The 26874-nt window shown below is 41.5% G+C and overlaps 1 protein-coding gene across 1 annotated transcript in view; it reads right to left on the bottom strand.

Moving 5' to 3' along the window:
* LOC122554457 (IQ domain-containing protein M-like) overlaps positions 1-26874 on the bottom strand; it is a 134140-nt gene that overhangs the window by 41203 nt on the left and 66063 nt on the right. The window lies entirely within an intron of this gene.

Here is a 26874-nt window from a genome sequence, read left to right as displayed (position 1 = left end):
ACAGCTCGGTAACTCTGCCTTACAACCTCTCTTCAAACAAAAAAACAGGACAAGATGACAGCATCTTAAAGTGATAGTGTCATCACAAAGGACATATAGGGACAGCCAGCCACGTCACAGATTGGAGCTGGCTGCATCTCAACGCTGCTTGTTCTTCTCCGAGCACCTACCTGCCTACCAAAAAACAATTGCCCCTCGGCTTGCCATGCCAATTAGCATAGTCACAAAACCAGGCTGCTGGCTTACTGGTCACCCAGTCCTGTTAAGGGGTGCATGTTTTTCTATATGGCAGTGGACCATGTCAATCTCACACCTGCACCATTTGCCAGCAGCTTTGCTATCAAATACTTGCAGCTTGTGATGTAACCATGACTCAAAATCTCAGGAGAGTGGGCCTCACCCAAATCCATGGAGGCACCCATCAATTAGGGAGTCCCAGCACATTAAGTCCAGGCCAGTCTCTGATACTATTCCAGGGAATTGACTAAGGTCACTCAGCTGCTTAGGGCAGTCAGAGTCAGGATCCTGTTCTCCTAAAGGGTGAAGAGTCAAAGAACAAGCAGTCATCACCATCTTGATAGTTTCTGCCGTACTATGAGCTGTTGTTCTCATGAAATGACAGAGGCAAGTATTAAGGGAGATGAAAGCTGTTACTGTTAGAGCAGGGTGGGTGGGGGTAAGGTCAAGCAGGGCTAGTTGTGCCAAGATTGGAGCGATGACAACGAGTGAGCAAGCATCGAGCATGAGCCTTGATGGCAGGTGGCTGCAGAGACACAGATAGTTTGACTGTGAGGTTTCAGGGAGAAAACAGTAGCACTTACGCTGGCAGGGTGGAAGTCACTGACCGTCTCCTTACATCGCTGTCCTCTAGATGGCTGAGACTACAGTGACCCCCAGGGTTGCCCTCAGACCAGACTGGCAAAGTCTGATAGTGTGGTCTGTGCTGCTAGTACTGGTACCACTCTGTCCAGCAGGACTTCCTAGTCTGAGCCCACAAAGTGGGGCAGACCAGGGGAATTTCCTGCCACACCTGGGAAAATGTTGTGACTGTGCAGGACAGCTCTGATCTGATCACACTTGTTCAGGTGTGCAAGGACACTAGTGTGTCACTAGTGCTGGGGATGTTGGTCAGTTTTGAACTATCCTAGCAGTGGTGAATTGTTTCGGGAATGGTGCATAGTAAGATAATGCCAGAATTGCGTGAGGGGTGCCATGGGGTAGAGCAGGTAGGTAATTAGGCAAATTTGGTAAAATATGGTGAGAAACGTCATTAGGCTTCACAGAGAGAAACAATCCGAAAATCCCAATGCTTCACAGATTTAGCCAAAACAAAATAGGGCTCACCCAAAGTGACAGAGCCAGAGCAGTTTTTCAGATAAAGCCAGAAGATGGTTTTGAACAAACAATATGATGATATTAGCCCTTTGCTTTACATGAAATGTATCCAGCAAGGTCATCCTCTTTTTAGTATGATAGCATCCTGTGTTACATGCACTAACTTTATTCAATGTGGAAATGCTGAGATCACTGATTCAAATGTATTTGTTCCACTGAATGTAGCAGAAAATTAAACAAATGAAAAACTACCCGCACAAGGTCAAATAATTTCACCTACTTGAAGCAGATCAGAAAAAAGTGCTATAATTACACAATTCCTTATCTCAAACGTGTTTTGACCTTCTTCGTCCATTGTTTGCACGCTCACTTTGCAACCCATCTTTCCAACCCCACCTCCATCCAACTCACCAGTAGCCTGGTCTTTCCAAGAGTTTGACATCATGGGTAAATGCTCAATGACCTCACCGGTCACATCAAAGCCAGACCACTGTGACAGGGAAACAATGCCAATTCATTAGAACCATCTGGCACATGGGCTCCATTCCTCCTTCCTGGGTAATTAGTTGTGGTGTAAAAAGCATGTCCATTTAACAAGGCAGTTCTATCCTATTTTACAAGAAGTCTTGTCTGGACTTGTTTCAAAGACAAATGCATACTATAAACAAAAATCATACCAGCACAGTTGTCTAATTTAATTTTAAAATACTAATTAATCTGAGCTTATTTCCAATTAGATTAGATTCCCTACAGTGTGGAAACATGCCCTTCGGCCCAACCAGCCCTCCGAAGAGTAACCCACCACTCTCTGACTAATGCACCTAACACTACAGACAGTTTAGTACAGCCAATTCACCTGACCTGCACATCTTTGGAAGGAAACCGGAGCAAACCCGTGCAGACATGGGGAGAACGTGCAAACTCCACACAGACAATCGCCCGAGGCTAGAATCAAACCTGGAACCCTGGTGCGGTGAGGCAGCAGTGCTAACCACTGAACCACCGTGCCACACCACTATGACTACTGAATAAGACTTTGTGATAGAGGTAAAAACAATGACTGCGGATGCTGGAAACCAGATTCTGGATTAGTGGTGCTGGAAGAGCACAGCAGTTCAGGCAGCATCCGAGGAGCAGTAAAATCGACGTGAAGGGCAAAAGCCATTCATGCGATAACCTAATTTTAAATTCGCAATATGCTGATGCTGCATTGTTTAAGAAAGACTGTGCGTCTTGTGAGCTTACTTTTTTTATTTCCAATGGACAAATACTGCTAATATTTTGCTTTCTAAAGCTAATTGCAACACATTGCACTGAATGAAACAAATGTTTGTGTCTTGTGACATTTTTAATGCAAAGGATTATGAAATTACAATATTTTTAATTAGATAAAGCATCTTCACATGTTTTGTTTTTCCTCAGTGCATAAATTTAAACATCTAATCTTTTGACTTGACAAATTAATAAATAATTCACAGTGCAGAACCTACCCCACTAAGTTCGGGAAGTACCAGTTTTGCCATATTTTCATTTTCATCACCTGCAGCTGCTGTTTCCAAATTTTCCACAAAAGAAATGACTTGTCCATCAGGCTCAGGGTGCATTACTTCCTCACCACCTTCTAGGCTTATGGAACTCTGCAGAGACTTGGACTCTGCTGCTCCCTCACCCACACTAGACTCATGCTCAACAATTCCTTTACCATGCAGCACCATCCCACTGCCTGAGAACTTTGCAACCCCAATAAGCAGCCAGCAGTAGTCCATGCTCTCATGATGGGCTAAGAGACAACAACAGTGACCGGGTTCAGGCGGGGCTGAATGGCAGCAGTTGGGAGTTGGGTCCAGAAATGGCGTGCGACAGGGATCCCCACTCTGGAGGTCAAAGGTTGTGCCCTTGTTAGCCTGAACTTCAGGAACTGGCTGAAAGCATGAGATTGAGATTAGATCAGATTAGATTCCCTACAGTGTGGGTCATTTTGCCCAACCAGTCCACACCGACCCTCTGAAGGGTCACCCACCCAGACTCATTTCCTGACATTTACCCTTGACTAATGTACCTAACACTATGGGCAATTTAGAATGGCAGATCCACCTAACTTGCACATCTTTGGACTGTGGGAGGAAACTGAAGCACACAGGAGGTAATCCACGCAGACACGGGGAGAACGTGTAAACTCCACACAGACAGTCACCCGAGGCTGGAATCGAACCCGGGTCCCTGGTGCTGTGACACAGCAGTGCTAAACCAAGGTGGCACAATGGCTCAGTGGTTAGCATTGCTGCCTCATAGCACCAGAGACCTGGGCTCAATTCCACCCTTGGGCAACTGTCTGTATGGAGTTTGCACATTGTCTGCGTGGGCTTCCTCCCACAGTCCAAAGATGTGTAAGTCAGGTGAATTGGCCATGCTAAGTTGCCCAGAGTGCTAGGTGCATTAGTCATGGTTAAATGTTGGGAAATGGGTCTGGGTGTGATACCCTTTGGAGAGTCAGTGTGGACATTTTGGGAAAATGGCCTGTTTCCACACTGTAGGGAATCTAATCTAACTGAGACTGCATATAGCATCAGTTACAGAAAGACATAGGTAGAAAGTCAGAATTCCACCAAATGGCATAAATGTCTCATCTGTGATAGCATGTTATATGTGGTCAGACCAATATGCTTTGTAACTTTGTAACTACTCTATCCTATTGAAGTAGACATCAACACTTCACTTGTCTTCTAGTTAATTGGATCTGCACACTAACATTTTGTGATTCTTGTATAATGACACCTATATTCGTCCTTGCAGCATTCTGTGGCCTCTCTCCACTTAATGAATATCCTATATTTCTATCCTTCATGACAAAGTGGATCACTTTACATTTCCCCAAATTATGTTCTATCTGCCAGCATCTTGACCACTCATTTAAAGCTTCCTGTATTCCTTTGTAGAGGGATTCACGAGGAGGCGATTTGTCGTGGTAATATCACTGGAACAGGAATCCATAACCCGATTAGAACTCGACTTGGGTGTGGATCCCCATGTAGCAGATGGTGAAATTTAATAATGATCTGGAAATAAAGAGTTAGCCTAATGGCAACGAAGTGATGTTGATTGTTTTAAAAACCCAAAAAGGTCACTTTAATCGAGAGTGGCCTCTAGGAGCCTTAGCAAAACAGAGTCAATGGGAATCAGGGAATAAACTCTCTCCTGGATAGTCATGTTTGACAGAAAAGAAGATAGTTGTGGTTGTCAATTGGACAGTGAGATATCAGTCATCACAGCTCTAGGACATCACAACAGGAGTTCCTCAGGCTAGTGGCCTAGCCCAAACATCTTCAGCTGCTTCATCAATGAATTTCCCTCCATTACAATAAGAACAGAAGTGGGGATTTTCACAGATGATCACACAAAGCTCAGCACCATTTGTGACAAGTTAGATACTGGGGGCATCCGTGGCCAAATGCAGCAAGACCTGGACATTATCCAGGTTTGGGCTGCCAAGTGGCAGGTGATATTCATGCCACACAAACTCCAGCCAGTGACCATCTCCAATAACAGACAACCGAACCATCACCCCTTGACATTCAATGGCATCACCTTCACTGATTCCATCACTATCACATTCTGGGGCTTACTGCTGACTAAAAATTGAAATGGGCAAGCCATTTAAATACTGTGGCTATAACAGCAGGTTAGAGGTGAGGAAACCTTGCAGTGAGTAAGTCTGCATCCCAAAAATCTGTCCACTGTCAGGAACAACTCAGGAGTCTGATGGAATAGTCTGCAACTATCAGATTGAAGATATATACTCGAGACATCCTTACCCATATGTTTTATGGTCCAAAGTGTGAAATGTGCAGCTCCTATACAATGTACAGGCTTTGGAACCTTGGAAGGTGCTTGTAAGTTTAATGATGATATATCTTTCCAGGCAGCAACACATTGCTTACGCATCACAACTGTTATGGACTAGGCCAGACCACTCAAAACATCCTTAAGCAGGTAGCCCACACCATAACTTTGCAACTTGTTTCAGTAAGTGTACAGTGAAATTACCCAAAGTTAGCTAGGTTGACTACCAGGTTTTAAAACAGGCACAAAATTATTCACAAAATTACACAATGAAACACAAAGAACAGAATAGAATCTCTACAGAACTCAGTCTATCCAAACTAGACCTTATTACACTGTTCCAAATATACACAACAGTTCCAATAAGCAAATCCCCTTTAAAAAGAAAATAAAAATGGAACAAATGCGTACAGGTTGAAGTTAGAAGGGTAGAAGGAGAGAGAATTTAGCAACCTGTTTCCACACAGCTCACTGTTGAACTCCTAACTAGTTCTGGACTGAACTGCTCAGCTAGAGAGCTGGCCGCTCCCCTTTCATTATAGGTCACTTCTAAAACATGACCACTTTGGCCTGAAGTCTCATCTGTTTACATATAAACAAAAGGCCTCTCAAAATCCTTTAATCTCTGTACCAAACTAGTCTAATCAGAACTGGGAGCAGTTTACGATCCTGCTAAAAAAAAAATAAAGGACACATCATTGAGAAAAGGAACAGGTTATAGAAAAAAGGGACCAGCTTTGTGACATCTCCCCCCCTTAAAAAAAAACTTCAATATCAAAAAATGGCTTAATTTTTAAAGCCCTTCAAAAACAAACTGGTTACTAGTCTAAAACACACATATATACACAATGCTAACTATACACATGCAAACATGCACAACCATATGCAAATCCCAGCCACGGTACACCCACCACCAAATGCCTTCGTATTTCATTCAAGTCTCAATAACGCATCAGCAATCACGTTTCCGTGACCTGCCACATGCACAGTTGTCAAAATGAATGGCTGCAACAACAGGCTCCATCTAAACAGTCTGGCATTTTGGTCCTTGAATTTCTCCACAAATATCAATGGGTTATGATCAGCGTGTATGATTGTCTCAGCTGCACTGCTGGTAATATAAACAGTGAAATGTTGTAAAGCTAACACCAAGCTTAAAGTCTCTTTCTCAAACTGTCGAATATTTCTGTTGATGAACATTCAACTTCCTGGAGAAATACCCACTGGGTTTTTCTATCCTCTCATCATCCTCCTGCAGGAGCACCACACTGACACCCACATCACTGGCATTAATAGTCACATTGAAAGGCTTCGTGGAATCCGGTGTGTAATACTGGGGCAGTGGTTAACACAGTCCTCTGTCCACTGAAACTTCTTGCCCTTTTTAAAGAATTCAGTGAATGGAGCAGCCATACTGCTAAAGTTCGGCACAAACTTTTGGTAAAATCCACTCAATCCCAGGAACTGCAGCACTGCTCTCTTCATCGACGGAGTGGGTAATTCCCCAATTACTTTCATTTTCACATCCCATGGGTCATTTCTCCCTGTCCAATAGCATGGCCCAGGAAGGTGACTTGGGCTTTGTCAAATTCCCTTTTAGCTTGGTTTACCACCACGCCTGCCTTCAGAAGTCAATCGAACAGGCCCAATAAATGCTGTAAATGTTCCTTCCCTGAGTGACTATAAATCACCAGGTCATCAATGGGAACAACACAATTGGGTAACCCAGCAATGACCTTATTAGTCAGTCCCTTAAATGTGACTGGACCGTTTTTCATACCATAGGCAAGACTTTGAACTGATATAGTACATTTGGCGTTATAAAGCTGAAATTGCCTTTGCTTTCTCTGACAGAGGTACTTGCCAGTAGCTTCTGAACAAGTCCAATTTAGAAATGTAAGTTGCTTGTCCCACTTTTTTGACACAGTACTCCAACCGTGGAATTGGATATGCATCAGTCTTTGTAACGGCTTTGACTTTGCGATAGTCCATACATAACCACTGGGTACCATCTGGCTTTGGCACCATGACTATGGGTGAGCTCCAGTCACTGTATTATGCCATCTTGGAGCATGCACTCTATCTCCTTCTGAACCTGTGCCAACTTTAGAAGATTATGCCTCTAAAGTTGCTTAATCAGAACACAATCTCCTATCTCTACATCACACACAATTAGATTAGTACTTCCCAGTTTATTTCTGCATATCTCCCCATGTGATAGTAATAATTCTTTCAGGTCATTTCGATTTTCTTGTGGAAGGTAACTCAATAAGTTATCCTGATTTTTGACAACTTCCTCATTGTCCAATTTGATTTGAGGCATGTCCAATTCAGAATCCTCTGAACTTTGTTCTTCCTTCTGTGCTGTAATCATTAACACCTTCTCCTCTTGCTTTCCTTCTCTATCAAAATACCTTTTGAACAAATTCACATAATGCACTCTGTGATTTTTTTCCTGTCTGGATTCCTTATCAAGTAGTTCACCTCACTCAATTTCCTCTCAGTTTGATAAGGTCCATTAAACCTTGTTTTTAAAGGCTCACCTGTTACTGGGAGTAACACCAATACTTATCCCCAGTTGCAAAATTGCAAATTTGTGATTTTTTATCCGCTTCCTGTTTCATTGTAGGCTGTGATACTTTTAAATGCTGTCCAGCCAACTCTCCAGCTCTATTTAATCGTTCTTTAAAATTTGACACACAGCCCAAATGGGTGGTCTCTGAATTCTGACTTATTAATTTCTCTTTAATCAATTTTAATGGTCCTCTTACTTCATGCTCAAAAACTAATTCAAATGGACTGAATTTGTTGATTCATTTGGTGTATCTCTGATTGCAAAAAGTACAAACGGAACTCCCTTATCCCAATCATCGGGATAATCCTGATCATATGCCCTCAACATGATCTTTAATGTTAGGTGCCATCTCTCTATAAGACCATAAGACCATAAGACATAGGAGCGGAAGTAAGGCCATTCGGCCCATCGAGTCCACTCCGCCATTCAATCATGGCTGATGGGCATTTCAGCTCCACTTACCAGCGTTCTCCCCGTAGCCCTTAGTTCCTCTAGACAACAAGAATCTATCAATCTTGGCCTTGAAGACATTTAGCGTCCCGGCTTCCACTGCACTCCATGGCAATGAATTCCACAGGCCCACCACTCTCTGGCTGAAGAAATGTCTCCGCATTTCTGTTCTGAAATGACCCCCTCTAATTCTAAGGCTGTGTCCACGGGTCCTAGTCTCCTCGTCTAACTGAAACAATTTCCTAGCATCCACCTTTTCCAAGCCATGTATTATTTTGTACGTCTCTATTAAGTCTCCCCTCAATCTTCTAAACTCCAACGAATACAATCCCAGTATCCTCAGCCATTCCTCATATGTTAGACCTGTCATTCCAGGGATCATCCGTGTGAATCTCCGCTGGACATGTTCCAGTGCCAGTATGTCCTTCCTGAGGTGTGGGGACCAAAACTGGACACAGTACTCCAAATGGGGCCTAACCAGAGCTTTATAAAGTCTTAGTAGTACATCTCTGCTTTTGTATTCCAACCCTCTTGAGATAAGAGACAACATTGCATTCGCTTTCTTAATCACGGACTCAACCTGCATGTTTACCTTTAGAGAATCCTCGACTAGCACTCCCAGATCCCTTTGTGCTTTGCCTTTATTAATTTTCTCACCATTTAGAAAGTAGTCTATGCTTTTATTCTTTTTGCCAAAGTGCAAGACCTCGCACTTGCTCACGTTAAATTCCATCAGCCATTTCCTGGACCACTCTCCCAACCTGTCTAGATCCTTCTGTAGCCTCCCCACTTCCTCAGTACTACCTGCCTGTCCACCTAACTTCATATCATCGGCAAACTTCGCTAGAATGCCCCCGGTTCCCTCATCCAAATCATTAATATATAATGCGAACATCTGTGGCCCCAGCACCGAACCCTGCGGGACACCGCTCGTCACCGGCTGCCATTCTGAAAAAGAACCTTTTATCCCAACTCTCTGCCTTCTGTTAGACAGCCAATCCTCAATCCATCCCAGCAGCTCACCTCGAACACCATGGGCCCCCACCTTGCTCAGCAGCCTCCCGTGTGGCACCTTATCAAAGGCCTTTTGAAAGTCTAGATAGACCACATCCACTGGGTTTCCCTGGTCTAACCTACTTGTTACCTCTTCAAAAAACTCCAACAGGTTTGTCAGGCATGACCTCCCTTTACTAAATCCATGTTGACTTGTTCTAATCAGACTCTGCTCTTCCAAGAATTTAGAAACCTCATCCTTAATGATGGATTCTAGAATTTTACCAACAACCGAGGTTAAGCTGATTGGCCTATAATTTTCCATCTTTTGCCTTGATCCTTTCTTGAACAAGGGGGTTACAACAGCCACCTTCCAATCATCCGGGACCTTTCCTGACTCCAGTGACTCTTGAAAGATCTCAACCAATGCCTCTGCTATTTCCTCAGCCACCTCTCTCAGAACTCTAGGGTGTATCCCATCGGGGCCAGGAGATTTATCAATTTTAAGACTTTTTAACTTTTCTAGCACTATCTCTTTCGTAATGGCAACCATACTCAACTCAGCCCCGTGACACCCTTTAATTTTTGGGATATTACTCATGTCTTCCACTGTGAATACTGACGCAAAGTACTTGTTAAGTTCTCCTGCTATTTCCTTATTATTTCCCTAGCGCTCCCTGTGATTCTGGATGGTACACAGTAGATTTGGATTGCTTTATTCCCAAGTTATCCATAACTCCTTGAAAATTTGGATGTGAAGTCTGATGTTTGATCTGTCTGGATCTTTATTGGTAGTCCATATCTCATAAATAATTTAAGTAGTTCTTCCACAACCCTTTTTGCTGTGATGTTGCGTAATGGGATTGCCTCTGGAAAGTGAGTCGACACATCCATTACTGTTAATAAATACTTATTCCCACTATGTATTTGAGCTAGGGGACCTACTAATTCAATCAAGACTCTCGTGAAAGGTTCCTCAAATGCTAGAATAGGTATTAAAGGTGCAGGTTTTATTACTGCCTGTGGTTTTCTGACACGTTTGACGCATCTGGCAAAATTCAACTACATCCTTGTGTAGTCTAGGCCAGTAAAAATGTCTTTGTATTTTAGCCTGTGTTTTCCTCGCTCTTAAATGACCTCCAAGTGGTAGCTCATGCACCACTCACAGCACCTCCTTTCTAGACTCTACTGGCAAAACAATTTGAGGAATCTCTGTCCATTTCTCATCTGCTTGACTGTGCGATGGTCTCCATTTCCTCATTAAGACATCATTTGTTAATTAATAACACACAGGAATGTTGTTGTGGTTCTGTTCGCCGAGCTGGGAATTTGTGTTGCAGACGTTTCGTCCCCTATCTAGGTGACATCCTCAGTGCTTGGGAGCCTCCTGTGAAGCGCTTCTGTGGTGTTTCCTCCGGCATTTATAGTGGCCTGTCCCTGCCGCTTCCGGTTGTCAGTTTCAGCTGTCCACTGTAGTGGCCGGTATATTGGGTCCAGGTCGATGTGTTTGTTGATGGAGTTTGTGGATGAGTGCCATGCTTCTAGGAATTCCCTGACTGTTCTCTGTTTGGCTTGTCCTATAATAGTAGTGTTGTCCCAGTCGAACTCATGCTGCTTGTCATGTATTTACTCTCCTTCTCTGTATATGCCTTTTGATATAACTGTTTTAAATCCTTATCTTTCTGCTGTAACTCAATAAGCGTGGCAGAGCTAAAGATACTTGCATATTTACCTATTTGCTCCTTCTCTGTTCCAGTTATTTGATCAAAGAATGCTTCGGATAAGACTATTTCAGCTTCATTATCTGTACCTTTTGATCTCTTCTGGTTAAACATCCTTCATTTCTTCAGTTGCCTGCGTCTCCACTCACTTTTCCACTACAGTAGGCAGCACGCCTACTGGTGAATCAGTGATATCATTCGCAAGGACATCTTGAATTCCTGGAGCTGGGAGTTTGCCCAGTACTCCCACCACAAATTCTCCACTCTTCTCTGGACTCTCTAGCCTCACTTTACATAATTGAGTGCTTTTTTGTCTCACCATGAGTTCTGGTTACCAGTACCTTTACTGGCAATAGTCCCTCAGGAGTACATGTCTCCTCATCCTTCAGCATCACAGACTGAGAGGATCCTGTGTCCTTTATTATTGTAACCTCATTACCTACTACTCCTGGCCTATGTGAATAAACTTTACCCTTGCATGTAAATTTTTTAAAGCAGATCTGCCACTTCCTCCTTACTCAACCTCTGATCATCTTGTACACTCTGAGGCAGTTGTCTAATTTTTCTTCTGCTTTTTGTTACTAGTCCAACAAAACTCCTAGGCTTGTCTGGTTTTCCTACACCTGGCTTTCTCCTAGCCCACCAACACTGTTATTTCGTGTGGCCCATGTTTTTACAATGAAAACACCAGAGTTTTTTAACTTCTTTGTCCCCTTCAACAGTTTCTTTTTTACCCTATGGTAAGTTATCCCAATGATCTTCACTGAGATCTACCTTTCCCTTTCCATGTGAGGATTTCTCTTTGCCCTGACTTCGATCCCTCATGGACTATAATTGATTCAGGAAGCCAAACCATGTAATCATCAGCCACTTCAGCTGCTAACCTTGCTGCTTTAACTCTCTGCTCTTCCTCATCAGTTCGCATTACTTTCTCATTAAGGTTACCTTCAGCCGTTATCACCAGCCTTTTAAGCTGACTTTCCTTTTTAAGTGTCAGTTTCTGAAGTTCAAACTCTCTCTTTTTCTTTCTCTTCTGTTGCTCTCTCTTTTTCCCTCTCTTCTGCTTTTAATTGTAAGTCAAACTGTTTCATTTCTGCTGCCTTTTCCTTATCTCTCGCATCTAATTTCATTTGCAATTGAATTCTTGCCATCTCTATAGATTCTGATGGTTTCTCTGGCAAGTATAAATGCTAAGTTGCTGCTATATTTATCCCTCCTTTCCTCACAGAAGCAGGCAGGTCCAATCACAGCTGGCCTGCTAATTCCTGCAGCTTAGTTTTATTCATCTTTTACAAAACTTCCAAAGTCACTGCAACCAATTCCACAAAACTTTTGGTGACTGAAAGAGCTATTATTATCCCAAGCTTTGTCTACCTGACCAAACCAACACCTGAAATAAAGACACTGGCACCTGCCACTCACTGTTTAAAATCCCGCAAAGACCCCCCAATCTGTTATGGACTAGACCAGACCACTCAAAACATTCTTAAGCAGGCAGCCCAGAGCATAACTTTGCAACTAGTTCCGGGAAGTGTACAGTGAAAATTACCTGGAGTAAGTTAGCTAGGTTGACTGACAGGTTTTAAAACAGACACAAAATTATTCACAAAATTACACAATGAAACACAAAGAACAGAATAAAGAACCCCTACAGAACTCAATCTGTCCAAACTAGATGTAATTATGCTGTTACAATTATACACAGCAGTCCCAATAAGCAACCCCCTTTTAAAAAACAGTAAAAATGGAACAAATGTTTACAGGTTGAAGTTAGAAGGGTAGAAGAAGAGAGAATTTAGCAACCTGTTTCCACACAGCTTACTATTGAACTCCTAACTAGTTCTGGACTGAACTGCTCAGCTAGAGAGCTGACCGCTCCCCTTTCATTATACAGGTCACTTCTAAAACATGACCACTTTGGCCTGAAATCTTATCTGGTTTACATATAAACAAAAAGGCCTCTCAAAACCCTTTAATCTCTGACCAAACCAGTCTGATCGGAGCCAGGAGCTGTTTACAACCCCTCTGAGAAAAACCAAGGACACGGTATCCTTGAGAAAAGGCACAGCTTTCAGAAAAAAGGGTCCAGCTGTGACACAACCACTAGCAGGATTGAATCCTAATGCTGCAGGATGTGGTGAAAGGTGCTTGGGGCCAGACAGTAGGTTAATGTTTAAGGTTCACATGCAGCATTTAGCGCTTTCAGGTGCCTTCCACTTGCACAGTGTGAGTGTCTGACTGGTCCTATTGCTCTCTGATGGGAGCAACCTCTGAAGGTTACGTTGCTCCAAACTGAAGCCTTACCACCCCCCCTCCCCACATTTACTCCACCTACTCCAGATATGTTTGTGGCCATTTTCAACTCCATTGTGACTTTCTTTTTGCATCACAATAGAAGGAAACAGTGGTTACAATTCATGCTCAGCTTTTCACTTCAGTTGCCCCCCAAATCTTTACACTGCCTTCTGGTTGACCTCCACATCAAGATATTGGCTTTGACCTTCTCCATGGTCCTACCCAATCCATTTATCTCCGCACTGTTCATTTCTGCACTTTACTGCCTGAGCCCAAGTACATTGAACCATTCCTCCAGATACACCAGTGTCCTGATGGCCCATTGAAGTAAGAGTGGTGGTGACTGTCAATGGATGATACTTCCCTTTCCACACTACCCATTTCCCTCCTGTGCTCTATTGTCTCTCCCTGTTACATGTTGGTTTTGCCTCCTGCACAATTGTTTTCTGCTCTGCATCCCAGCGTGCAACCTTCTAAACCAGCGGGCCACCTAACATTCACTTATATCAGGACTATTCCCCTTCGGCTTTGCGACATGGCCATGTGCACACGCAGTATGTTTGTCACATATGCTGTTGGCACACGGTGCAGGTGTGAGACTGATTGATGTTGCATAGAGTGTTAAAGCAATATGTCCACCCCATTGACTGATGACCACTGACAACCACGACAGGTCAATTGGCTAAAAGGCAAGTCAAGACAGAAGAAATGTGAGCCTATCAACCAAGAAGGTCAAATATAAAAAGGCAAGAAGACAAGATGCTGTAACTGTCAAAATAAATACAATGTGCATGAGTACAAAGAGAGCTAACGTGGCTCCCTGATAACCACCCTGGTCAAATTCATGCCTGTCCTTGTGCATAGTGCCCTTGCTGCACTATTACAATGATAGCTACAAAGCGCAGAATGAAAATGCAGAATCCCCTTGCAAATGGATCATAGATATGCCAATATTTATGGATGAGTATTGCGGGTGGTCAGTGTCCATGGAGTGTGTCCTCAGATACTGACTGGTATCTAAGGTGATGGATTGAAGGAGCAGGTGCAAGAAAATGCAGATATTTAACTGATTGTTAGTAACACTTTCACTAATGGCATATTATAAAATTGTGCAGCTTTTCCATTCCCTGCATTGGGGAAAATCTTATGTTCTGTTGAATAAAATGTTTTACCAGTAATGTAAATAAAGGCATGCATGTGAGATTAGCATCACTTTGTTGGAAACTGTTGTACCAAATCTGCTGATAAAACCACAAGACAAAAAAAAACTTGACATTCATTGCCAAATAATAATGTAGACTTAATGACAGGGTTGTCATGACCTTTGATGTAAGCCAAAGGAGAATGCAATGCCTGACCGACCTATCAGATTTCAGCCACTGACCCCCGAAATGTTTCCAAATGTAAGTACTGTATGTTTTGCAGCTATACAGCTTCTTGTGAGAAGCGCAAATGCTTTCCTCCCCATATTTCCCCCAAATAATGTTATACCTTGGTAACCAGTTAGTGAAGGAAGAAATCAGAGCCAACCTTGGAATAGAATAATTCACAGACTGAAAGGTCCATATCTCCAGATTCCGTTCTACTCTTGTGTTACTAAGTAAATATGCTCCAGTAATCATCCAATCAATGCCATTCACTTCTATGTAGTTAACCTCATTTGATACAATTAATTGACTTTCTTTTCATATAAATAAAACTAAACATGTTGGGGTAATGTCCCGACCTCTAGCCAGAGATCTAAATTCAATTCCTACCTGCTCCAGAGATGTCTAATAGCAACTCTGAACAGGTTGACTGGAAAATCTAAACACTTAATAATTCAATAAACAAATTCTATATTGCTTCTTGTGTCCCCAAAAATAATTGACAAATTGAATGCAAACTCCTCTGCTGCCACTTCTGCAGCTGAAGTATGTTATACAACTCTTTTTATTTGCTTTGCTTCAAGGCTAAAGGGCAATGTTTTTCATTTTCACTCATCAAAACCATGAAATCAGCTGCATCTGAATACCCGTCAGGTAGTTTAGGGCATGAAACATCACTAAAAATGAGTAATTTCAAGATCGTTAGATCGCCCAAGCCTGAAAACTTAAGTGCATGTTTCTCCATTTTTTAAATTATTTTTTTTATGGCCCATAAATCATCCTTAAACATTGGGGCATTTTCTTGCAGTACTTTAATATATCAAAATTAACTTTAATATATCAAAATTAGCCTCTGCTTTTATTTGAGTGCAAAACCCATTTAGTTGAACAAATAAACTCCATCACTGCTCTGGCTATTCTTTGACTATAACATCATCTTTTGTGATAACCAGCAACTAGGATACAATCAACATTCCCCAGCTCGGAATGCTGATTTAGCATAATTCCATACTGTTCTTTATATTTAGACAGTATATTTAAAAGTTTTAGAAGACTGACTCCTCTTAAATCCCCTCTCAATCATATTAAAAACACACTTTCCAAATTCTGCAACCATATTCCATAAGACACAATTAAGATGCATCATGAAGAGACCTTTTGCATCAATTAAAATCTTGTGGGAATTGCATTTCGTTGGACACAGTCTATTTTTCAATCTCTTCAAAAACATCCTGGAAGCACCTTTCAGGGTACAGATACATTTACTTACTTCGCCTAGTTTCACTCCTGCACTGCTTGTCTCTTCAGATGGTTTCTCTGAAGGTTATCAGCCTGCAGAATTATGGTTTTTATGTTGATTGATAGGCACACCCATGAATACGGACACAAAAAGACAAAAAATATTTAAACTATTCTTTAGAAATAATTAGATTGAATTTGAATCGTTCACTTTGTTTCTCGCTCCACAGATACCGCTAGATCTGCGTTTCGCCAGTACTCCCTATTCTTGCTTCACTTATCCTCCATCTGCAGCATTTTGCTTTTCTCTAATCATCCCACCATTCTACAAAACCATTTGGAATGAGTCTAGATTTGCCTTACACACTCCATTCTCAATGATTTATTCTGTAAAAATTCACCTATCTGGTTGTCTCCTATCTTGTGGTTTAGAATTAACTCCAAATTCCTTCCAATTATCTAATTCATTTAAGCTTTACCTCTCATGCATTTATTCTCAAGTTTAATGGCAGCCAGTAATGATTCACAGTCATGTAGATGGCTTCTTCTTGTCCTACCTTGAGACTGTCTGTAACATTGTGAAATCTATTCACACTATGGTCTCGATTCATACTTTGTTTTAAGGCTATTCCTGTAAAATCTCTATCTTCCCCATGGCCAAAGACTTTTTGTTGGGTACATAGTATTGTAACCATATGGTCACTTTCAGGCCCTCAATTGGAGCTTGTACTGCATTTTTTCTCTTTACGTTTTTTTTGCCAGACCATGGACCTCATTTCTTATCCATCATTTTGAACATTCAGCCAATATTTAAATTTACCCAGTAGCTTTCTCATGCATGTCTTACACGTGATGCATCCCTCCATTCACCAGGCCTCTCTGAAATGCATGTTGCCCAAGATCCTTTCAGTAGGCACTTGTTAAATGGATGTGCTAGCCCTTTCGTTAAAGACTAATCACTTACCTAAAGCCGATCAAATTTTTAATCTATTGCATTCTCTTCTCTGCTACCATGGTGAGAATGCAGTTATCGAGACGTGATATGCCTAACCATCTTTTACCATCTTCTCAACTTCTGCAATTTTACTTCAATCGAAACAAAATTGATTGACATGTTGGACGACCATCACAAACTACTATCTTACCAAAACTTTCCCATTCCCCATACTTTCCCTTTTGCAATGAAATAAATTACCTGAATTGAAGTCCACCTCCGACAGTCTTATATAATGCATTAGAGCTCTCCATTTTTTTTCTGTAATGTCAGCTTTAATGAAATAATTTCTCCATGTGTGTAAAGTGTTCAAAGGTGCAGAAAAATACTGGACTAACAGTAGCACCTTCTCGAGCATGAGGAATACTGGCCGTCACACAGGGTAGTTTTAGATTTCTTTCATAAGACCAATGGTAAGGACTATAACCTCCAACCATCTGAAGTGAATAATGTCTATGAACTGTCCATGCTAGTAGTTGTCAGCTAGCAATTTGGTTAATTGACTAAGATTTTATGCAACATTGATCAATGCAAGATTTTTTCAGAGTCTACTTTCATAAGTGATAGTCTTAACCATAATGTTCATATTTTCACATGTCTCTCAACATGCCATTGGTAAATTATGTTCCATTATCATTCAGGGACTTTACTGGTGCCAGTCCTGAGTTAATCCCCTTGACATTGTCTACAATCATCCTTTTGTCCTTCCTCTCTATAATTTTAGAAGGTCTAAAATTGCCATTTCTAGAAAATATCTAATGAAGATATTTCTATCTCTGTCCCATATCTTCAGATCCATGGCAGATACCTTATTAATGTTATGTGCTAATTGAAGGTTTACAACTGATCATGATGGCATCCTCCAACACGTTTACAGATCTCATATATTTTATTAATCCCTTTTATGAGCCCCACTTAATCTTCATTAATGAAATCTGCAGCTTTTACCAGATATCCAACGCAAATGAGAGGGTGAGCAAATGTCTGTGTAACTTTAACTTTTGGGGTGGCACGCTGGCTCAGTGGTTAGCACTGCTGCCTCACAGCGCCAGGACCCTGGGTTCGATCCCTCCCTCGGGTGACTGTGTGGAGTTTGCACGTTCTCCCTGTGTCTATGTGAGTTTGTTCTGGGTGCTCTGGTTTCCTCCCACAATCCAAAGATGTGTAGGTTAGGTGAATTGGCCATGTTAAATTGTCCATATAGTGTTCAGAGGTGTGTAGGTTAGGTGCATTAGTCAGGGGTAAATGGAGAAGAATTGGTCTGGGTGGGTTACTCTTTGGAGGGTTAGTGTGGACTTGTTGGGCTGAAGGGCTGTTTCCATAGTGTAGGGAATCTAATCTAAATCTTTAAGACAATTTGTTTTCACTTCTCTCTGAAACTTCATCCCTGATGCCACTAAGATTTATCTAACACTGATTAGGAACATCAGGTACTGTTAGTCGGATGCAATAATGCTCTGATTGAGTAAAGCACAGATCCACTGACATTCTCAAAACAATGATCTTATAATGCTCCATGTTTAGTTACATTTATGCCTTTGTCTTGGAAGGCTTACTCAACAGCAAGCCTGTACTGGAGAACAAGTCAATACTAACAAAGTGATTTTCTCTAGTTACTTTGCATGGAATTACCAGTCATCTTAGTGACCTCCATATCAGTAAGCTAAAATCAAGTAGAATTTTCATCTTCCTTAATCTTACATTGATCCTCACTACTAAGTGAATCTAGGCAATATTTTAATTAAACATACGAATTAAGGATGTATGCCAATTAGCTTCTTAAGTCTTCATCACCATTCAATAAAGTCATTGTTAATTTATCAGTGCATTGAATTTCATATTTCCATCTATCCTGACAACCATTATTTCCCTTGCCAAACAAAAATAGATCATCTTCATCTTAAAACTATTTAATGACAATTTTTGAGGCAGACAGTTCTCAAATCATATAACTGTCTGAGAGAAAAAAACCTCTCCCCGTTTCTGTCCTAAAGGGTGACACTTAAAAGTGATGCAGTTCCTCCTTGTTCTGTACTCACACACAAGAGGAAGAATCATTTCCACATGGACCTTGTCAAGACCGTTCAAAATTATATATCATAGAATCCCTACAGTGTGGAAACAGGCCATTTGGCCCAACAAGTCCACACCAACCCTCTGAACAGTATCCCACCCAGATACATTCCCCATTATTTTACATTTACCCCTGATTAATGCACATAACTTACACATTCCTGAACGCTATGGGCAATTTAGCATGGCCAAGTCACCTAAATTGCAATTCTTTGGATTGTGGGAGGAAACCAGAGCAACCCCACACAGACACGGGGAGAATGTGCGAACTCCGCCAAGACAGTCATCCGAGGCTGGAATCAAACACGGGTCCCTGGCCCTGTGAGGCAGCAATGCTAACCCCTGAGCCACTATGCAGCACACAGTACATATTTCTAAAAAGTCACTAGCAATCTTCTAAATCCCAGCGAAAACAAGTCTGATGTGTTTCACCTTTCTTCATAAGACTACCTGCTCACACCAGATGTCAATCCAGTAAATCTCTTCAAAATCATCTCCAACCTTTTTGCATCCTTCCTTAAATAAGGGGACCAAAACTGTGTATAGTATTCAAGGCATGGTCTCACCAATGCTCTGTATAACTGAAGCATTATATCCTAACCTTTACATTCAAATCCTCTCTTCATAAAGAATAAGAATCTGCAAGCTTTCTTATTTACTTGCTGCATCTGCATACCATCTTTCTGTGACACATGCCCTAGAATACCTAAATCCTCCACATCCTGGAATTCTGCATGCGTTCTCTCTTTCCACAATACTCTTTTTTCATTATTTCTGCCAAACTGAGCAATTTTACATTTCCTATATTGTACTCCATGTGCCAAATTTTTGCCTAGTCAGAACTTTATTTAAATTGATCTGTAACTTCCTTAGGTCCTACCTGTCTTCGTTTCACCTGCAGACTTAGCCACTGCACCTTTGTTCTTCATATCAAAGTAATTAATGTAAATTGCCATAAGGTTAAGGTCATAATACAGATCCTTGCATGACTCTACTCATTACATCCTGCCAATCAGAAAAAAATACCAATTTATGTAAACCTTCTGTTTTCTGCTTTCCAATCTTTTATCCATATTAGCATTTACCCCTACACCATGTGCATCTATTTTGTATAATAACCTTTTAAGTGGTACAGGTACACAATCCTTTATCCGAAACACTCGGGACCAACTAGTTTTCGGAAATTTGGAATTTCTCAAATACGGAATAAGTGACAGTTTGACGGTGAAATATAAACAAAATCTTACCAAACAACAGCTTCACTGTGAGCACTATAGGCCCTGAGACAGAATTGAGGCCTGCCAGTGTTGGGCCATATCCCCACGTCACACCTGAGTGACACACATCGATTAGGTATGGAGTTGGGTTAACTGTTTGTACACCAAACAACCTTGTTAATGAAAAACAAAACTTCACGAGCAAACCTTCGGATTTCGGAGCTTACCGGATTTTGGGATTTCGGATAAACGGATGGCTACCTGTACTTCATTAAATGCCTTCTGGAAATCCAAGTACCGTATATTAACAGGCTTTACTCCATTGATACCACTTGTTACTTCTTCAAAGAATTCCAGTAAATTGTTTAAACATGACTTTCCATTTTACAAAATCATGCTGACCTTTTTGATTGCTTTGTTTTTGTTTTATATATGCCAGTTATAACCACCTTAATGACAACATCTACATAACAGACCTCAAGTTAACTGGACTCTAGTTTCTTGTTTTCTGCCTTCATGAATCGAGAAATTGTATTACTTTCCAGTCTGATGGAACCTTTCCAGAATCTAACAAATTTTGAAAAACCACTAAGAATGCATCCACTACCTCATTAGCCACTTATTTTAAGGCCCTAGGATGTTGGTCTGTACAACTTCCCTTGTGAGTGTAATTTCACCAAATTCTTCCAATTGACAGCTATTACTGGAGTGTTTCTTGTATCTTCCAGAGTAAAGACAGAAACAAAATATTTGTCCATTTGGTTTGCCTTTTCTTCATTGTCTACTGTTAACTCCTCATTCTCACTCTCGAGAGGACCAACATTGACTTATTTTAAATAAAAACTGAACGAACAGTGGACGCTAGAAATCAGAAACAAAAAGAGAAATGACTGGAAAGGCTCAGCAGGTTTGGCAGCATCTGTGAGAGAAATCAGGGTCAGTGTTTCAGGTTTAGTGGTCTTGTTCTGGACCTGTTCTGAGGAAGGGTCACTGCAGCTGAAATATTAACTCTGATTTCTCTCCACCAAAGCTGCCGGACCTGCTGAGCCTCTCCAGCAATTTCTGTTTTGGTTCCTCATTTTATTCTGTTATTTTTTTTTAAATGCTTCTTAAAACTCTTGCTATTTATTTCTACATTGCTAGCTAGCTTCCTGACATCCTGTAACTCTTTCACAGAATCCTATGTCAAATAGTGCAGAAGAGGCCCTTCAGCCTATCTAGTCGCTACGACTAAAAATACACCACTACCTACATGAGACTCACTTTCCTCCATTCCTGAAGAAGGGCTTTGGCCAAAACGTCGATTTTCCTGCTCCTCGGATGCTGCCTGACCTGCTATACTTTTCCAGCACCACTCTAATCTAAACTCTGGTTTCCAGCATCTGCAGTCTTTACTTTTGCCTTGTTGATTTTAACTTTACTGCAAGAATGCCTACCATGAAGAAGTTCTCCTCCTCTCTCTACAAGGATCTCAGTGAGTCTCTCTCTCTCTCTCACTGCAAACCCCAGGTCATCTCCTCTGCCCTGAAGCTCTTCAACCATGTACTGAAACAGACTCGCTACCACAGCCACATTTGCTTCCTCAGTGCCTGCCTCCGTAATCAACTGATCAACCCCAGGGCATCAATGTGGACTTTACCAGTTTCCACAATTCCCCTCCCCCCACCTTACCCCAGTTCCAACTTTCCAGCTCAGCACCGTCCTCATGACATGTCCTACCTGCCAATCTCCCTTCTCACCTATCCGCTCCTCCCTCCTCTCTGACCTATCACCTACATCCCCACCCCCATTCACCTATTGTACTCTTTGCTACCTGCTCCCCAGCCCCACCCCACCCCCAGTTATCTCTCCACCCTGGAGGCTTCCTGCCTCTATTCCTGATGAAGGGCTTTTGCCCAAAACGTCGATTTTCCTGTTCCTGGATGCTGCCTGACCTGCTGTGCTTTTCCAGAACCACTCTAATCTAAACTCCACTTTCCCATAGCCTTGAATACCATGACATTTCAGGAACTCATCTAAGTACTGTTTAAAGATTGTGAGGTTTCCTATCTCAACTACCCTTGCAGGCATGCATTCCAAACCTCTTTCTCCTAATTATTACTTCAGTCATTCTCTACGATTCTTTTTGATGAACCATTTGATATTTGCACTATTATATGTTTTGGCCTTAGATTTGTTGCTTTCCTTAACCTATTTAGTTAACCATATGGTGAGTCCTCCAGTGTGTGGTGTTGGAAAAGCACAGCAGGTCAGGCAGCATCCGAAGAGCAGGAGAATTGATGTTTTGGGCATAAGCCCTTCATCAGGGGAATACACCCTGATGAAGGGCTTATGCTTGAAACATCAATTCTCCTGCTCCTTGGATGCTGCCTGACCTGCTGTGCTTTTCCAGCACCACACTCTCAACTATGATCTCCAGCATCTGCAGTCCTCATTTCCTCCATGGTGAGACCTCTTCTTGGAATCTTTCTGTATGGTCAGCACATACTTATTCTGAATATTCTGAAATATCTCCTTAAATATCTGTCACTGATTCTCCAATAATCTACTTCATAGCCTAGCATTTCATTTCTCTTCTGCTAACTCAGTTTTCATGCCCACTCATGCCCATTTCCATTTCCCTTTCAAACTTGATGTAAAATTCAATGATGTTGTGATCACTGCTGCCTAGAAGTGCCTTTACTCTGGAGTCATTAATTCATCTTTCTCATTACACAATAACAAAAACATGGTCTCTCACTGGTTCCAGAACATTTTCATTCTTCCTGTCTGTACTGTTCTAATGTACTGGAACCAATATCCACTACCTGGATGATTTTGAAATCCAGCAAGGATTCTTCTATTCTTTGTAGCCCCACATGGAAACCACCATTTATTCCATCAAGACTGCTTCCCCTGGAACGTTTCTTAAGGCAACGTACATTCAGTCCAACAGAGTATATTCCTAAGAATTGGATCCTCATTAGAATCAGTAGACTATGCATATATCACACCCGAACACAATCAGGCAATTTAAATGTTAACAATGAACTAGGAACCTCTAATTTAGATTGTTTCATCCTTTCCAGTCTATTAAAGGCCGTGATATATTCCTGGAATTTTGGAATGATTGTCTGTCTTTTGAAATTATCAAAGTTTGGTCAGGCTACGTCATCCAATAAAGCATATTTCTTGTAAATTTAATCCATGAACCACTATAGGAAATCCAAACCTACATCAATATCTAATTAATGGGTTCACAAAGTATTTTCTTCTAAATTTACTTTTATTAGCAAGTGGCAGTACCAAGATCAAGCCTTATTTCTCCTTTAAATTGTGTCCATATATCCACTTCATTCTTCTGCTGATCGGAGGATAATCATACACTGACAGTTTTCATTTGCTTTCTGCTACTTTCCAAAATGGCCTCTTGAATTGTGGTTTGTTGTTTGACAAATAGAATCGTCTGCCTTTGATCCAACTGTGGTTGTGACCATAAAAACAGGAGGGAGGCCTGCTCTCGCCATAAATGGGAAAGCTCACTGAATTTCGTGCCTTTCGGTGATCACAAGTGGTCAGTCAGTGAGCTTTCCGCTGGGATCAGTTTTAAGGGCCGTGATCATCCTAGCTAAACAGAGCACAGCAACCCAGACATCACTCAGCAGGCTTGCACAGCAGTACATTTTAGGTTGGGGGTCGGTGCGGTGGGGGAGGGTGGTGCTAGTTTCATGATGAAGAGGTCATGGGGAGAGGGAAGTCACAAGTAAGGTCACGTGCTATGCCTTTTAGTGGCTAGCCTCCTCCCCCACCAATCCAGATTGGGGCACATCCTGCTTGGATTTCACACCCAGAACTGAATTTTGGTGGCAGTAGAGATCTCCCCTATACTAAGCTGCCTAAATGTCATCTGCTACCTTGCCCTCCACTTTTCAAGCTGAATATTTTGCCTTTAGTTTCCAACTTTCACTTTTTGGTAACTATTTTCTACTACCATCTTCTAGTCCTGACAGTCAGTTATTGAAGCAAAACACCAGAAGGGACCACCACCCATAGCTTTTCAATCACACAGCATGTGGCCATCTGCACTCTAACTTCCTCTTCAGCATTGCCAAGGTTCCAATCTATACGTAGGAGTCAAGAACATCACTGAGCATCAGTGATAAGGAAACATCAATATGTCCTCAGGATACGCTTCCTTTTGCATTCTGGTGATGAGTGATGAGGATGGACACCATCTAGATCTATCTTTTCTCATGAACACTGTAACGACGTGTCATTTTCTATATTTTTGATTGCAGACTGAATTAGGAAATGGACTATGGAAAGAAACAAAGGATCGTGCAAGGGATTGCTACACTTCTAAAACAGCAAGTAACTAAAACTCATAGTAATTGTGAGAGACTGTTTGCAGATAGGCCAGCACCATGGAGTGTGTACAAATGAAGTTCAGCTGACAACAGGTTACTAATTGGTTTTGGAGTTGTGACCATTATGGATGATAAGGGCTACTATCATGACAATAATTATCTGTTTGAGAGAAAGTGAGGGCTGCAGATGCTGGAGATCAGAGCTGAAAATGATGTTGCTGGAAAAGCGCAGCAGGTCAGGCAGCATCCAAGGAGCAGGAGAATCGACATTTCGGGCAAAAGCCTGAAGAAGGGCTTATGCCCGAAACGTCATTTCTCCAATAATTATCTGTTTGCCTTCTATGTAGCTAAACAGCTTGTGGGTGTGCACGATACTGACAGAAGCCTTCAGAATGTTGAAAGAGGCAAGTAGTGTATGTCTTTCTCTCCAGTAAAAGACTTCAAATCTGAAGATAGCCAGTTTATTTTCTAGCACCAGTTGCTGTAATCTGTGGTATTAAACCAGTAACTAGAAAACTTTGCAGTTAGTGTACTCATTGCTTCACCTGAGGCCCACTGAAGATGCTACCTAGTAAGGTGACCAAACGTCTGGAAATGACCCTTCCAGCTCAGCGAGCAAACCTACATCCAAAACTCATTGCTTGTGCTCCTGCAAAGAAGTGAAGAGAAATGAAAGAAGAGCAACCGAACAACAGAAATTCCTGGCAAGCAAAAGGACCACCTCAATAAACCTGTGGATTGGGTTAATGAACTGCTTCCCCAATTATTTTCCCCTCCATCCATACCACCAATTTTTTTTTTGTGTGTCTATCTGTATGACTGTGTACAGGATTTTATAAAGGGGTTAGGGTTGAACTAATAGTTATATGTCAACAGTTCATCGTTACTTGCCAGTGGTTAGTATCCAATTATTTGTAATGAACTTATTTGTTAAGTACAGAAACCAGGTCCATCTTTTTTCTGCCTGGTTTTAATGTTTTTAGGTTTTGTGATGACGTCAGGAACAGCAGTACTTGATTTCCAGTACACTACCCAGAAATGGGTGACACTACACAACATAACTCTGGCCATGTCAAACTTTAATTACAAAGTGATTTTCATTTAAATTATACAGTCAAATGTTGATTGCAAATGTAAATTTAGTAGCTGTCTCATAGGAGGGACTCAACAAAGTCATATCTGACAAGAAATCAAAGAATGACAAGAAATCAAAGAAACTTAAAATGCTCTCACAAACTGATCTTCTAAGTTTCTGAGAGTATCTCAGTCTGTGAACATGATAGTTAAAAAAAGACAATAGTCTGGGTGAGAGACAACTTTGTGATTTTCCTCCTTTTCAAGAATACATAAAAAACTGGAATTAAAAGTAAACTTCAACCCTGGTTTGTTACTGACCTGACATCCTTCTGTATGGACTTGTACAATAGGAGGGTCGCAGCTCTGAGAACAGCCACTTAAACAACCCTGTACTGCAGGTTGAGAAAAGGGAGAAGAATCTCTCACTCTGAGTGCTGCCTATCAGCCATTGCCAAAACAAATCAGGACAAAAGAGTTTTAATCAACCTATAAAATATGTGATTCTCAAATCTTACTGTTCAACTACTTCTGTTAACGCTACTGGCAACATCCACTGCAATGACCACAACATCCAACTATCTGCTCTTCACAAATAATACACAAACTGATTGGTTTTAACTCACAGAATTCTGGGTGGAAAGAGGCCATTTGGCCCATCAACTACCCTCTGCGGAACATCCCACCCAGACTCAGACCCCTACCCTATCTCCATAACCCTGCATTTGCCATCCAACTTACATATCCTTGAACACTGGCCGATCCACCTAAATTGCACATCTTTGGAATGTGACAGGAAACCGGAGCACCTGCTGGAAACCCATGCAAACACAGGGAGAATGTGTAAACCCTCAAGGTCACCCTAGGATGGAATTGAAACCAGGTCCCTGGTGCTGTGAGGTTGCAGTGCTTAACCACTGAGGCACCTTGCTGCTCCTGTTTTATTTTTTTGAGGTTCACTCTTATTTATCCTGAATTACTATTTCTCTTGCAATTAATAATTAATGAACTCACTAGTTTCTTTAATTCAAGAAAGCCTGGTGAAATTGGCTATTTTTAAAGCATATGTTCTTTTGGGTTTGAGAGAGAGGTATCCTCAAAGCAAGGGATCATTTTAAAATTGACCTTTTTTGTGACAAATCGAGGGACCAGGTGAATGACCAAGACAAGCCAATTCACTCCCTCCTCACCCAAGAGCTTAGTGGTTTGAGATATTCTATGCCTAACCATAACAAATGGGAAACCTCACCGGGGATCAATCATTACACCTCGGACTCACCTTCCCAAACATTATACATTGGACTCACCTTCACAAACATTACACCTCGGACCCACCTTCCCAAACATTACACCTT

This window comes from Chiloscyllium plagiosum, unplaced genomic scaffold, assembly GCF_037043375.1.
Source record: "Chiloscyllium plagiosum isolate Xiang-an unplaced genomic scaffold, Cpla_swu_hap1 HiC_scaffold_1, whole genome shotgun sequence".
NCBI classification, from domain to species: domain Eukaryota; kingdom Metazoa; phylum Chordata; class Chondrichthyes; order Orectolobiformes; family Hemiscylliidae; genus Chiloscyllium; species Chiloscyllium plagiosum.
This window is presented reverse-complemented; position numbering and strand designations above follow the sequence as displayed.